This window comes from Arvicola amphibius, chromosome 5, assembly GCF_903992535.2.
Source record: "Arvicola amphibius chromosome 5, mArvAmp1.2, whole genome shotgun sequence".
Classification (NCBI taxonomy): domain Eukaryota; kingdom Metazoa; phylum Chordata; class Mammalia; order Rodentia; family Cricetidae; genus Arvicola; species Arvicola amphibius.
Window position 1 is genome coordinate 96885736 of NC_052051.1, and position 15803 is coordinate 96901538.

General features: G+C 37.5%; 1 long non-coding RNA gene across 1 annotated transcript in view; it reads left to right on the forward strand.

The window, feature by feature from the left end:
* Positions 1-15124, forward strand: part of LOC119815557 — a 44019-nt gene extending 28895 nt beyond the window's left edge. Inside the window, exon 3 of the long non-coding RNA XR_005285530.1 lies at positions 14634-15124. This is a non-coding gene — a long non-coding RNA (uncharacterized LOC119815557). The remainder of the gene's footprint in view (positions 1-14633) is intronic.
* The last annotated feature ends 679 nt before the right edge of the window (positions 15125-15803 follow it).

A 15803-nucleotide genomic window follows, 5' to 3' on the forward strand; every position in this document is an offset into this window, starting at 1 on the left:
CTTGGTATTGGCATAAAAACAGAGAAGTTGACCAATGGAATCGTATAGAAGACCCGGATCTTAAACCACAAACCTATGAACACCTGATTTTTGATAAAGGAGCTAAAAGCACACAATGGAAGAAAGAAAGCATCTTCAACAAATGGTGCTGGCATAACTGGATGTCAACCTGTAGAAGAATGAAAGTAGATCCGTGTCTATCACCATGCACAAAACTCAAGTCCAAATGGATTAAAGACCTCAATATTAATCTGAACACACTGAGCTTGATAGAGGAGAAAGTGGGAAGTACTCTACAACAAATGGGCACAGGAAACCGTTTCCTGCGCATAACCCCAGCTGCACAGACATTAAGGGCAACATTGAATAAATGGGACCTCCTGAAGTTGAGCAGCTTCTGTAAAGCAAAGGACATTGTCACAAAGACACAAAGGCAGCCTACTGACTGGGAAAAGATCTTCACCAACCCTGCAACTGACAAAGGTCTGATCTCTAAAATATATAAGGAACTCAAGAGACTAGACGGTAAAATGCCAATTAACCCAATTAAAAATTGGGGCGCTGATCTGAACAGAGAATTCTCAACAGAAGAAGTTCGAATGGCCAAAAGACACTTAAGGTCATGCTCAACCTCCCTAGCTACCAGGGAAATGCAAATCAAAACAACTTTGAGATATCATCTTACACCTGTCAGATTGGCTAAAATCCAAAACACCAATAATAACCTTTGCTGGAGAGGTTGTGGGGTAAGGGGTACACTCATCCATTGCTGGTGGGAATGCACACTTGTGCAACCACTTTGGAAAGCAGTGTGGCGGTTTCTCAGGAAATTCGGGATCAACCTACCCCAGGACCCAGCAATTCCACTATTGGGAATCTACCCAAGAGATGCCCAATCATACAACAAAAGCATATGCTCATCTATGTTCATAGCAGCATTATTTGTAATAGCCAGATCCTGGAAACAACCTAGATGCCCTTCAGTGGAAGAATGGATGAAGAAACTGTGGAATATATACATGCTAGGTTACTACTCAGCGGTAAAAAACAATGACATCTTGAATTTTGCAGGCAAATGGATGGAAATAGAAAACACTATTCTGAGTGAGGTAACCCAGACCCAAAAAGATGAACATGGGATGTACTCACTCATAATCGGTTTCTAGCCATAATTAAAGGACATCGAACCTATAAATTTGGGATCCTTGAGAAGATAATAAGAAGGTGAACTCCCAAAAAAAGATATAGTAATCCTCCTGGATATTGGAAGTAGACACGATCGTCAGGCAAAATTGGGAACTTGAGGGTTGGGCGAGACTGGGCCAAGGGAAGATGGGGAGAGAAAAATGTGAAGGGGAGAATGGGGGGAGCTCGGAGGAATGGGATGCTTGGGATATAGGAAGGGTGGATATGGGAGCAGGGAAGCATATATCTTAATTTAAGGAGCTACCTAAGGGTTGTCAAGAGACTTGAACCTAGAGGGGTTCCCAGGTTTCCAGGGAGACGCCCCCAGTTAGTTCCTTGGGCAGCTGAGTAGAGGGAGCCTGAAAAGGCCAGTTCCTATAGCCATACTGATGAATTTCTTGCATATCACCATAGAACCTCCACCTGACGATAGATGAAGAAAATGACAGAGCCCCACATTGGAGCACCGGACTGAGCTCCCAAGGTCCTGATGAGGAGCAGAAGGAGGGAGAACATGAGAAAGAAAGTCAGGACCGTGACGGAACCTCCAGCTGGCGACAGATGGGGAAGGTGACTGAGCCCCACATTGGAGCACTGGACTGAGCTCCCAAGGTCCTGATGAGGAGCAGAAGGAGCGAGAACATGAGGGAGAAAGTCAGGAACGTGAGGGGTGCGTTCACTCATGGAGACGGTGGGACAGAACTAAAGGGAGATCACCAACTCCAGTTGGAATGGGACTGATGGATCATGCGACCAAACCCGTCTCTCTGAATGTGGCCAACAGCGGGGGCTGACTGAGAAGCAAAGGACATTGGCGCTGGGTTCCGATTCTTCTGCATGTACGGGCTCTGTCCTTCTCAGCTTGGTCAATCACCTTCCTGGACCTGGGGGGAGTTGGGAGGACCTTGGACTTAGCATAGAGTGGGAAACCCTGATGGCTCCTTGGCCTTGAGAGGGAGGGAGGGAAGGTATGGGTGGAGGGAAGGGGAGGGAAGGGGGAGAAGGAGGGGCGGGAAGGGGGAGGAGGAGTGGAGGGAGGGGGAGGAGGAGGGAAGGAGATGGAAATTTTTAAATATAAAAAAAAAACCATGAGAAAGAAAAAAAAATCTTTACAACAGTAAAAAAAATAAAATCATGAGCTGGCTCTAAACTCTCAAAAAAAAATAAATTTATCTGAAACAAATAGATATTTAACTAGAAAAACAAGTTATGCATCAGTTCTTTGGACACTATTTTTTATAAATTTTAAGAAACATATTAATTTTTATCTGTACTAGACATTGTTGGTGTAGGGAGGGCCTGCTTTTGGTCCCAGCCGCCCTGTTAGCTTACACCTGAAATAATCACACAGAAATTGTATTAATTAAATCACTGCCAGGCCCATTATTTTAGCCTCTTATTGGCTTACTCTCATATCTTGACTTAACCCATTTCTACCAATCTGTGTAACACCACGAGGTTGTGGCTCACCTGGGAAAGATTCTAACCATTGCCCTTCTTCCCAGCATTCAGTTCTGTCTTCCCCTACCTATCCAAGTTCTTCCCTATCAAAAGGCCAAGGCAGTTTCTTTATTCAACCAATGAAAGCAACACATAGACATAAACTGAGGGTGTGTGTGACAAGCACAATACTAAGGAGCTACACACTTAAACAATGGTAATTGATCAGGACGGCAAAGCAACTTTGATTTACAGGGACAAAACCTAGCTGTATGTGATATATTCTTATACATAACATTCTTCTCATTGAGGATTTAATTGTTTTTGTTTATAAAAAAATGTCAATTAGTAATTATTTTTGTAATACCTATCTAAATTGGCAATTATGAAAATTTTATTCGGACATTATGACATGAAAAAGCAAGTTTTTATAGCTACAAATATTCTCCATTCCACTGGTTTCCTTGCACCAGTTTCTCTCCACCCACCCAGTCCCACTCACTAGCTCCTATAGCTACTTATGAAATAACTAACCTGAGGCTTCATTGTTAATTACATACTCTTTGAGCTATTAACTATCTTCTAATTGACTAACTCTTACATGTTAAATTAACCCATTTCTATTATTATTATTATTATTATTATTATATTTTACCATGAGGCTAGTGGTTTTTTCACCTCTTGCTTCTTGGCAGCTACGTGGCATATGCCTGACTCTGCCTTCTTTCTTTCTCTATCTCTGCTTGGATTTCCTGCCCTGTTATATTCTGTCCTGCTATAGGCAAAAGCAGCTTCTTTATTAACCAAGGGTAATAAAACATATTTATAGCATACAGAGGGCAATCCCACAACAAGTTGGAAAGGACAAAAGATTTATTTGGCTTACTTTTCCACACTGTAATGCCTTTTTGAAGGAAGTCAGGACAGAAGCTCCAGCTGGTCAGGAACCTTATGGCAGGAGCTGATGCTGAGGTCGTGGAGTGGTTCTGCTTACTGACATGCTTCTCATAGTTTTGCTAAGCCTACTTCCTTAAGGAACTCAAGAACACTGGAATCACCACTTAAAATGAGCTGGGCCCTCCCAGATCAATCACTAATTAAGAAAATGCTCTCCACACAGAGCCACACATTGGTGCACCACACTGAGCTCCCAAGGTCCAAATGAGGAGCAGAAGGACGGAAAACATGAGCAAGGAAGTCTGGACTGCGAGGGGTCCCCTCATCTACTGAGATGGTGGGGCTGATCTATTTGGAGCTTACCAAGCCCAGCTAGACTGGGACTGAAAAGTATGGGATAAAACCGGACTCCCTGAACATGGCTGAGAAGCCAAGGACATTGACACTGGATTTGGATACTACTACGCATACTGGCTTGGGTGGGGCTGGCCTGTTTGGATGCTCACCTTCCTGGACCTGGATGGAAAGGGGAGGAACTTGGACTTCCCACAGGGCAGGGAACCCTTACTGCTCTCTGCATAGGAGAGGGAGGGGGCGTGGAGGGGGGAGGGGGGTAAATGGGAGGTGGGGAGGGGCGGAAATTTTTAATAAAAAAAAGATACAAACAAACAAACAAAAAAAGAAAATGCTCTCCAGACTTGCCTACTGCCAGATCTTTTGGAGGTATTTTCTCAACTGAGGCATCCTCCTTTCTGATGACACTAGCCTATGTCAAGTTGACATAAGAACTAGTCAAGACACACATCCCAACAGACGCCACACTATATATATGATGTGCATGTATACACACATATATGTATACATACATAACATATATATGTGTATAATATATATCCACATAAATAATTTTTTAAAGTTAGGTTTGATATTTTTGTCTTTAAATTTTTAAAATTTGGTCTTCTTTTCTTTAAATATGGACTAATGTATGACCCTGGCATTGTTGAGAGTGTTTCCCTTCTTATCTTTGTAATTACTATATGTTCTCTGTATGGTGTCCACTCTTTCATCCACAGTGTCTATAAAATGAGCCTTCTATCATCATCTTAAGATATCTCAACAAGACATTTATTAATTCTGTTAATCTGTTTAAGAAATCAAATTTAGGTTTCCTTGATTTTCTGTGTTGTCTTTCTGCCTTCTTCATCTATGTTCTGCTATTTTTATTGTTTCCCTTTTTTCTAGTGGAATTTTAATTTCCTTTTCATTCTCTGGTTTTATATAGTAGAAATTTAAGTTATTTACTCTAAACCCCTTTGTAATATGAATATTAAATATTATGAATTTTAAAATAGTCTATTCATTTTCTGCATAGGGCAGATTTTATATGCTAGGTTTACTTTTCATTTTTAGACAATTAATAACATATTTTAATTTCCCTTCCTTTTATCTATTTGTATGATAAATATTCAGAAGTGTGATGTTTAGTTTCCTAGTGTAGATTATTGATTCTTTTTCTTTTGTGTAAAGATCTGATAGTCCTGGCTGTTGCTGAGCTTGATCCTCCATTCCTTAGCCTCTCCACTGCTGGGATTAGGGCATGTGTCATAACAACTGGCTTTTAGTGACTATCATTGGTTTGAAATTTAACAACTCAATCCCTAAATTCACTGGAAAGGACCAAGTCTACTATTGTCCCAATTAAACCAAGCTGTATTTGAGTGTACTCAAGGCTAGCCAGCAGGCTGTCTCTCCCTAAATTGGGGTTTAGAGAGAAGGCTCCACGAGGGTGAGGGAGTTGGTTATTATCTATTGTTAAAAGGATACAATGAGAGTCCGGTTTGGTCCCCTGTTCCATCAGTCCCATTCCAACTGGACTTGGTGGTCTCCCGTTAGATCTGTCCCACCGTCTCAATGGGTAAACGCACTCTTCACGGTCCTGACTTCCTTGCTCTTAATCTCCCTCCTTTTGCTACTCATCGGGACCTTGGGATCTCAGTCCGGTGCTCCTATGTGGGGCTCTGACGGTGGAGGAGGACTGAGAAACCAAGGACAATGGCAATGAGCACGAACTCTACAGCATGGACTGGCTCACTGTGAGCCTTGTCAGTTTGGTTGCTCACCTTCCTGGACTTAGGGGGAGCTGGGAGGACCTTGAACTTAACATAGTGAAGGGAACCCTGATGGCTCTTTGTCTTGGAGAGGGGTGGAGTGGTGGGGGTATGGGTGGAAGGGAGGGGAGGGAAGGGGGAGGAGATGGAATCTTTAATTAAAAAAAAAGAAAAAAAAGGATACAATGAAAATTTAAGGAACAAAGGCAAGGATACACATCAAGGGAATGAGGGTTACAAGCAGTTTATGTCAGACCAGGAACTTATTCTTGATTACAAATACATGCTTAATTGCTCTTCATTTTAAATTTGTTATGATACACCATATAGTCTTCTTTGGTTCTCACTACACATGCATTTAAAAAGAAAGGGTGTCTGGCTGTTGTTACATGGAGTGCTCATAATGTTTTAGATCAAAGTGGTTGATAATGTTTTCTACATCTCCTGTGTCTTACTGATTTTGTGTCTCCTTGATCAATGACTGAGAAAAAACAGTGTTTCAGTTTCCAACTCTAATTGTGGATGTGTTTCTTGCTTAAGTCTTATCATTTTTACTGATCTATTTTGAAACTCTGCTACACATATTTTATATACTTTAGATTATTTCATCACACCATTTATAACTGGTTTAATATGTGATATTTTTTCTGAAACTCATTCCTCTCACAAAAGTACAGTTTTCCCATTGTTATCTATTCTTTGGTTAATATATCATTCTCCACCCTACACTTTTGAAAAAACATACATGAGACATAATTTGTGTTTCTATAATTTACCTACATGAACTATAAATTATAATTGTTTCATGTATTAATTAAGTTAGATGAATATATAACATTCACTACAATCAGTATTTTCCATTAATTACTCACTGGGTCTTTCTGGGAACACCTTATGTGTTGTGCTTCCCAGGTTTAATTGGATTGTTTCTTGTGGGGTTTGTTCAAGGGACAGTCCTATGCAATCAAAGTGTGGTAGATCGCATGCTTTTCCACTTGCTACATATCCAACTTTATTAAGCAGTCATACATGGTTTACTCTGTCTTCTTGCACTGAGTTTTTCCCATTTGCATTTTCCCCTTAACTGTATCAAAAACACAAAAGTCTTAGAGATATATTTATACTCCAAACTATGTAACTGAAATTAGAGGTGAGAATCACATAGGTATTTACTGGTAAACCTTCCTAGCCCAAAGAGAGGCTGTACAAGCAAATACTATTACCAACAAAGAGCTACACAGCTCACTTCATGCAGCAGCTCACATTTCCTTCATCTACTGAAGCACTTACATTCCTCTGAGTGACAGTTTGTCTATAGCACTTCTGCTTTTCTGTACCCACAAATCTTCACTATAATTTGGTTTTCTTCAAATCATTCAAATTTTTGCATTTCATGATAAGGCTTCTTTTTATGTAATTTACACACCCCCAAATGCACTCCTGAAAAGCTCCCAGTATCACACGGTGCTTACCATCATGCTTTACTGATTCACTTTTTGTTTATTTTATTTTTTTTGTTTTTATCTTCTTTTTTATTACTTTAAAAATACCAATCCAAATTACCAATTTCTCCCCTCCCCTACCCTCTACTCTCACTCCCTCAACACACTTTTCCCCCACCCCTTCAATTTTTTTTTATTTAAAAAATTTCCATCTCCTCCCCTCTTCCTCCCCCTTCCCTCCCTTCCCCTCCCCCCATACCTCCCTCCCTCCTTTTTCAGGCCAAGGAGCCATCGGGGTTCCCTACTCTATGTTAAGACCAAGGTCCTCCCAACTCCCCCCAGGTCCAGGAAGGTGATCGACCAAGCTGAGAAGGCTCCCACAGAGCCCTTCCATGCAGAAGAGTCAAAGATCAGCGCCTTTGTCCTTGGCTTCTCTGTCATCCTCCACTGTCGGCCACATTCAGAGAGTCTGGTTTGGTCTCATGTTCCATCAGTCCCAATCCAACTGGAGTTGGTGATCTCCCGTTAGTTCTGTCCCACCGTTTCCATGGGTGAACGCACCCCTCACGGTCCTGACTTTCTTTCTCATGTTCTCTCTCCTTCTGCTCCTCATCAGGACCTTAGGAGCTCAGTCCGGTGCTCCAATGTGGTGCTCAGTCATTTTCTTCATCTATCGCCAGGTGGAGGTTCTATGGTGATATGCAAGAAATTCATCAGTATGGCTATAGGACCTGGCCTTTTCAGGCTCCCTCTACTCAACTGCCCAAGGAACTAACTGGGGGCGTCTCCCTGGAAACCTGGGAACCCCTCTAGGGTCAAGTCTCTTGACAACCCTCAGATGGCTCCCTAAATTAAGATATATGCTTCCCTGCTCCCATATCCACCCTTCCTGTATCCCAAGCATCCCATTCCTCTGAGCTCCCCCCATTCTCCCCTCCACGCTTTTCTCTCCCCATCTTCCCTTGGCCGTGTCTTGCCCAACCCTCAAGTTCCCAATTTTTGCCTGGCGATCGTGTCTACTTCCACATGATTTCTCCTGCAGGGTAGGCTCCTATGCCAGTAAGCTACCCTAACAAACCCAAGCCCATACCAGGACTTGTTTACCCAAAAGTTGGGAGCCTCTCAGCCTCCTATCTCTAAATATGATGACAAAGCCAGAATTAGATGAAGAAAAGCCCTCAAGAACCCTGAAATCCCCCAGCCCTTGCATCTTTCTGTGTGCCTTGATGTACATGTTTTTCCTCACTCCTATTAAAAGCCCTTTTCCACAGGGAAAGAAAGAGAGACAGAGAGAGAGAAAAAGAGAGAGAGGGGGTTTAAATACTTTCAAAAACAGCTTTGAGTTCTTAATTTTACATTCTCATGTTTATCTATTTTATTTCCTCAGATATTAGTAAACAATCCTTTGGAAAAACCAAGTAAATAATGTGAATTATAAATATAATTAATCTGCTGAAATATTGGTTATTTTCTAATAGCCACAAGGTTCAGGAGTCAGAAGATATGAAAACTGAGCAGTAACTACATTTCAAACATTTGAAAACACTTTCTAATATCCTTTCCTTCTTCCTTCCTTCCTTCCTTCCTTCCTTGCTTCCTTCCTTCCTTCCTTTTTCTTTCTTTCTTTTTCTTAATTGTGTTTGCTTTCTTTTTTTTTGTTTTGAGAGAAGTGTCACTGTGTAATCCAGACTAGTTTTGAACTTATTATATAGAGAAGGGCAGCTTAAAACTCAAAACAAGCCTTCTGCCTCAGACTCCAAGTGTTGGGATTATAGTCATGAACTACCACAACAGACAACAATTAATCACAAAGATTTGAAATGATTCTGGAATCAGGAAAATTACTCCTATGAAAAAAGTTCAAAATAAAATAGTAAAATGTAGAAATATTTCTACATATGATACATGGTAATTATGTAAATCTTTAGTGATTAATTTTATTTCCAACTTAATTGCAGTAATAAATATTTAGAGTACTACTGAGAAACAGTTTGAATGTGTCTGTGAGGGTCTTTGCAGAGAGGATTAACTAATAAATTAAAGCATGCCTTAGACTGGGCTCCAACCAATAGGCTAATATCTCCTTATGAATAAAAAGAGTTAGAGATCTAACACTAGTCTTCTACATTCTCTGCTTCTTGGATGTGCACATATTGTGAGAAGTTGCCTCACACTCCCACCTCTGCTGCCTGTCTGTGACTCCTCAAACTGGGAGGCAAAATGAAACCTGCCTAAAGACATTTCTTTGGCCGGTATTTGGCAATGGTACAGAAAAAATAAATGGATCCAGAAATGATGCATTTTTTAACTGAAAATTCAACTAAAGAAGATTTAGACTCCTTTAGTCAAGAGTCTAAAGTAAACAAGCCTTCTTCTAGACACTTTTTTCATGTCAACATTCTCAAGGATGCTATTTCATAACAATGACCACACATCATTGAAAATATATCCACCCCTGAACAGATATAAAGAAAATGTATACTTTGCAGTGTAAGAGAGTTATTTTCACCATCGATTTTCTAGATAATTATAAGATTTAAATATTTGTCATGCATGTCTTTATACCTAGGTCAAGTTTCTTATTCTTCAAAACTCTGGGTTTAGCAGTCCTTCTAGCTATGATTCTGCTGTCAGAAATACTTACACTACAATGGATTGAAACCCTTTACACAATCTGTGTTGAAAATACCCATAAAACATCTAAAACACAGATTTCTATATATTCAGTCAAACAAGACAAAAATGCTTCAGACAATACATAGATAAATAGTAGATGGATAGATGATAGATATTAGGTAGGTAAATGTAAAGATATAATATCAAAATAAAATTATATAATATCACTTCCTCCTCCCTCTATTCCTTATGTCTCAACTAATAATGCCTCCTAAATTCAAGGTTTTCCTCTTTTTAACTATTGTTCTTGCATATACAAATAAATAAATAAATATGTATATACCACATTCTGAGTTCATTTAATGTTACTTATAGTTGGTATTGGATAACCAATCAATAGTGCCATCACTGGGGATGTCTAATTTTCCCTTATCAACAGTTGTTAATTGCCTGTAACTCTTCATCTACCTGATTTAGGAGAAAAGAGAGTTAATCAAAGCAGGACAATGACATTTATCTTCTGTGTCAAACCCGTAAATTTCCTAATTCACCGTCTTGATAATTACATTTATCCACCCCTCAAGTCTTGTATTGTGATAGTTCCTTCACTTTTTCCCATTGTATGCATGAAAATTGTATTCCTTTGTTTTCATGACAATATCAAGTTCTTCTTAAATGATTGTAGATGAATTATTGATTTGGAAAGTAAAATGGCCAGTATTAATTATTAGAAGAATATTATAAAAGTGAATTTACTCATATAAAAAACTACTGTTAAGAAAATCAGTCAAATAGTTTGGAGAATCCTAAGTAAAGCTCAAATTACCAAGTTTTACAATGAATTGAAAATAAACCAATACTCGGTTAAAGGCAGTTTTGCCTTTATGAGTGTAATATAAGAAGATATAACACTTCTTTTATGTCTTATAAGTTTATAAGTTTAAGGTAAAATTATTTTCAAGATTATAATCAATCATTTCTAAATAATCTATGATTAGATAACTTATAAGAATTCTATAGCTATTTTTTGTATTGTTTTTGTTTGTTTATTTGTTAAAACTCATTGTATTTTCAGGTCTTCAACTTAAAAATCAGTATTATGTGTCTTAAAATTGTATTGCTTCTTTATACTTTTTGTTTTGAGATTATAATACATTTCCTTCTACCCTTTCTTTCCTCCCTCTAAACCACCGAACCCTCCTTTGTTCTTCCTTGTTCTCTTTCAATTTTATGGCCTCTGTCCTCATTAATTGTTGTTTCATATGTTTAGATATTTGTAAATATAAAAAGATATTCTTATAAATACACAAATATACATACATAATTTTGTAAATAAATAAATACCATACCTGCTAAGTTTTCACAGTGTTACTTGCATATTCAGGCCAACACACACCTAGAGAACATGCAGGACCTGAATGTAGTGCTGTAGAACTGGGATGTGGTGTCTCTTTATTCTTGAATGGCTTTGTCCGTGGCACTTGTATTGGCTTAGAACATAAGCATTTTGATCAAACACTGTCTTAGCACTAATATAATGAGATGTTCCTGTTGGAAATCTAGGTACAACGGTACCATACTTAGCCTAGTGTTCAATGAGAGACACACAGTCTGGTCACTTGGCTGCAGGCTTCATAAAATTACTAGGCAAGAGCAGCAGTCTCCTGATAACCATGCATCATTGTGCTTTACTGACAACAAATGAGCCACCCAGAGGAGGGTGTCAAACTATGACATCATGAGATTAAATAAAAGAGTATTTCAAACTACCAAGTTGATTTATTTTACAAAGCAATATACAAATGATACAGTTAATAGAAACGTACAAAGATTTATCTACTTATATAATTTATACCAGTAATGGGTTGCCAAATGATTGGGGAGTAATTATTGGAATTGAAGTTAGAAATGTAAATTTTACTATGGTGATATAAAATATGGTTAGAAGGCGGTAACGAAACCTTGGATTGACAACCAATGGTGATAGTTCACCTGAATTCCATCAAAGTAAATCAAAGAACATTTCTGTTTTATCATTATTAAAAAATCTATGTGCATTGCTATAAATCTGGAAGTACATATTTCACACGAAAATGGTTGAAACCAACTAGCATTTAAACAGATTAATTAGGTTTTTATAAAACCATAACTCCAATTCTACCTCACATTTAGTAAATTTGAAATTTTTATAATAAATATAGTCAAATTTTACAGAATATTATCTTTTTATTATTGATTTTTACTGAACTCTACATTTTTCTCTGCCCCCTCCCTACAGAATATTATCTTTAAAATACTTTAAAAGTGTATTCACTGTTACTACTTGAATTTGCAATAAGCATTTTAGATTTCAATTTTCTTGTCTTAAATTTATAGAAACCAAATTGCCAAGTCTTTTTCTTTGCAACCACAGAAGGAAAAAAATGAATTTTTTTCATGAAATATTATCTCTCTTTGGAGAGCCACCTAAAATTTTTGGAAAGACAGAAGACAAATCCCAGGAAATCAACTCACAGAATATATTTTGTGGCAGAAGTAGAGAAATTTTATGTAAGTAGAAGGTCAGTTCTTAAACATTAAAATGCACATCAGAAAAAAAATAATATCGTATAAATTTAGACTTAGCTACTGTTTTTGCTTTAGGTTTGGGCAAAACACTTATCCTACATCTCTCTTTCCATAGCTGTAGAGTGAGAGTGGAATTATATCATATTTTTAATGGCATTACGGATCAGACCCAGGGCCTTGTTTATGCTGTGCTAGTCAAGTTATAGACTTGACAAAGAGTCTTTCTGTGTAGCTTAGGCATAAAGCCTGTTTCAAAGGCATTTATTCCTTCACAGAGCCTACAATTATGTCATGTTCTCTTATTTTAAGTTTTGTAACACCCTACCTATAGTAATGTTTAATTTAGCATTGTCATCTCAGTCACATGAATGTTTCTTGTTTGCTTGTGTAATTATATACACATTAAATGACTAAATCACTAAGTATAGGGTGTTGTGACTGTAAGAAATGAATAGACTAGACATCTGTTCATACCATCTATTCAATATAAGCACCTTCACAATCGATATCATGTGGTCAACTGTCAAGAAAATGTAACCAAGACAAATCACCACGGTCCCACATTTAACCTTAATATTGATTTGCCCTCTTTGATTTATAAAATATATTATGGCTTCCAATTAATGTCATTCAGTTGTATTTTATTCTCTGACTGTTTGAAGAGTTTAATTATTGACGCATTTTAATGACAATCACATTACATATCTAATTTGTTTCCTGAAAAGTTTAATATAAATGTATTAATACTAACATACTAACATATATGAATATTATTTTTGTTAGTTTATAAACTATTTCATGGTGGAGCAATAATCTAATATATATATATATTATGTTGATTCTTACTTTGCTTTTTATTATTAAAAATGATATAGATAAAATTACCTGACAAGAAAAATGTTATACAATCCCAAATAAGATGAGTTTCTTTGGGGTTGTTTCCTGAAAATACATAGTTATAGCATGCTTATAGAACTCAGAATAAGAGTCTAAAATATAAAAGTTTTCAAGTTTGAGAGTTTGGAGAGAGGAACAGGAGGGGAAAATGATGAAATAATATTTTAATAACAAAATAAAAGTAAAATAAAGGAATAATTAATCAAAATAGAAGTATCAACACTCCAGAGTTCCCTTCATTAATATAATCTTTTGTTTAAAATATTTTCTTACAAACCAAATTAAAATTGCATCTACCTAACCGTTCAGTTATTAGATAAAGTACGATTAAGAAATGCATACCTTTTTTTAAAGGTTATTTATTTATTTTTAAAAATTATCTTTTTTCTTTTTATATACCAATCCCAATTCCCCCTCTTTCCCCTCCTATCACTCCCTCCACCTTCTTCCCCATCCATCCCCCATCTACTCATCAGAGAGGATAAGGCTTCCCATGGGGAGTCAGCAAAGTCTAGCACATTGTTTGAGGCAGGACCAAGGTCCTTCTACTATATCTAGGCTAAGCAAGGTATCCCTCCAAAGAGAAGCAGTAAGGATAAATCCTGGTCTCACTGCCTCACAGTCCCGTCCCAGTCACACAACTGTCAACCACCTTCAGAGGGCATAGTTTGGTTCTATGCTGGTTCTCTCACTGTCAGACCAGAGCTGGTGGGCTCCCATTAGTTCTTCAGATAAATTTCAGATATATTTCAGTGAGTATAATCTTTAAAATTAGAAGTTCCTAGAAAATCAATATTATCTATTTTATTTTTTTATTCATTTTATATTCCAACCTCAGTTCTTCCTCCTATCCCTCTTTTTTCTCTCCTGCCTCCCCCCAGACCATTTCCCATCCATTCCCAGTGTAATTTATTAGTTATTAATATAGTAGATATAAACTCTAAAGACTAAAGGAATGTTTAGATACTAGAATTAGTACTGAAGGGATTTGTCATATTCAAAAGGCAAAGTTAAGACTAGAGATGTTGCTCAATGGTAGCGCATTTGCTTGAGCCACATGAATTTCTAGTTCCATCCCTATCACCAGAACAATGGAAGAGAAGGAGGGGGAGGAGAATTCACAATACTTTCCATGCCTTCATCTTACTCCAATCTAACTCATACTCTGAGATGCTGAGATACAACTCCAGTTATTATTTTTCTGAGAAATACTATTGAAGATTTACACAGTAACCAGTATAAGATAATCATGTACTTAGACTGATTCAAACAAACTAGGAGAAGGTCATTCAAGAAGGCAAGAAAGATTGTGTGGCTAAAATATGCCTTTGCTTAGTTTTCAGAAAAGAAGCTGCAACAGTGAATATTCAAAGGCAGCAGCAAACACAAGGCAAATCTAAATGAATCAGAATAAGCTTCTTGTGCAAGGTGTTAATCCCATGCTCAGCAAGGCTCTAGTTATCTCCTTGCTCTTTCTCAGATTGCTTGCCAGTTTCCAAGAACTGAACAGCTTCTTGACCACATGTTCCTGATGCAAAAATCTACCTCAGTCTTAGCTCAGAAGTGATTGCACTAAACAGAGGCTTAAAACTTTGAAACTTTGAACCAAGGTAAGTTTTAACTTTCTTGAGCTCATTTTCTCAACATGTTTTCTCACTGAAAAAGTAATTTGGTTTCTCATTATTCATCTCCAACAAACAAAATCGCATGGCATGAGAGCTCATACCCTTAACTCCCAATCTGGAGGTAGAGATGGGTGGTTCTTCATGAGTTCAAGAAAATTTTTACCTACTTCTTAAGTTCCAGTATAGCCAAGGCTGTATAGTGAGATCTTGTCTCAGAACACAAAACCAAAATCATAAAACGAATCAAAACCAAGGAGTATGCCTTTAATGTTACTGACTCAAAGAAATGTTAAGGAAATAAAATAATGTAATAATTTAAGAATAAAAGTTCATTAATTATTGGTTTGTTTTTGCTTATTTTAATGTTTGTGTTTCAGTGTCTTTATAATAGAAACTCATCCAACACATTGAATTTCGTTGTGTCTGACATGTACTGTCATTTAGATATATTTGTCAAAATTTTCTGTTCATGTAAGACCAATCAAGCATTAAAATCAATGAGTCTCTGAAGTGTATATGTGACACACCTTCTTTATCCATTCTTCTGTTGAGGGGCACCTAGATTGTTTCGAGGTTCTGGCTATTACAAATAGTGCTGCTATGAACATAGTTGAATAAATGCTTTTGTAGTATGATTGGGAATCTCTTGGGTATATTCCCAAGAGTGGAATTGCTGGGTCCTAAGGTAGGTTTTTTCCCAGTTTCCGGAGAAACCGCCACACTGATTTCCAAAGTGCTTGCACAAGTGCATTCCCACCAACAATGGATGAGTGTACCCCTTACTCAACATCCTCTTTAGCATAGGCTATCATTGGCGTTTTTAGCCAATCTGACAGGTGTAAGATGTATCTCAAAGTTGTTTTGATTTGCATTTCTCTGATTGCCAAGGAGGTTGAGCATGAATTTAAGTGTCTTTTGGCCATTTGAACTTCTGTTGAGAATTCTCTATTCAGTTCAGTATGCCATTTTTTAATTGGGTAAATTAGCATTTTAAAGTCTAGTTTCTTGAGTTCTTTATATATATT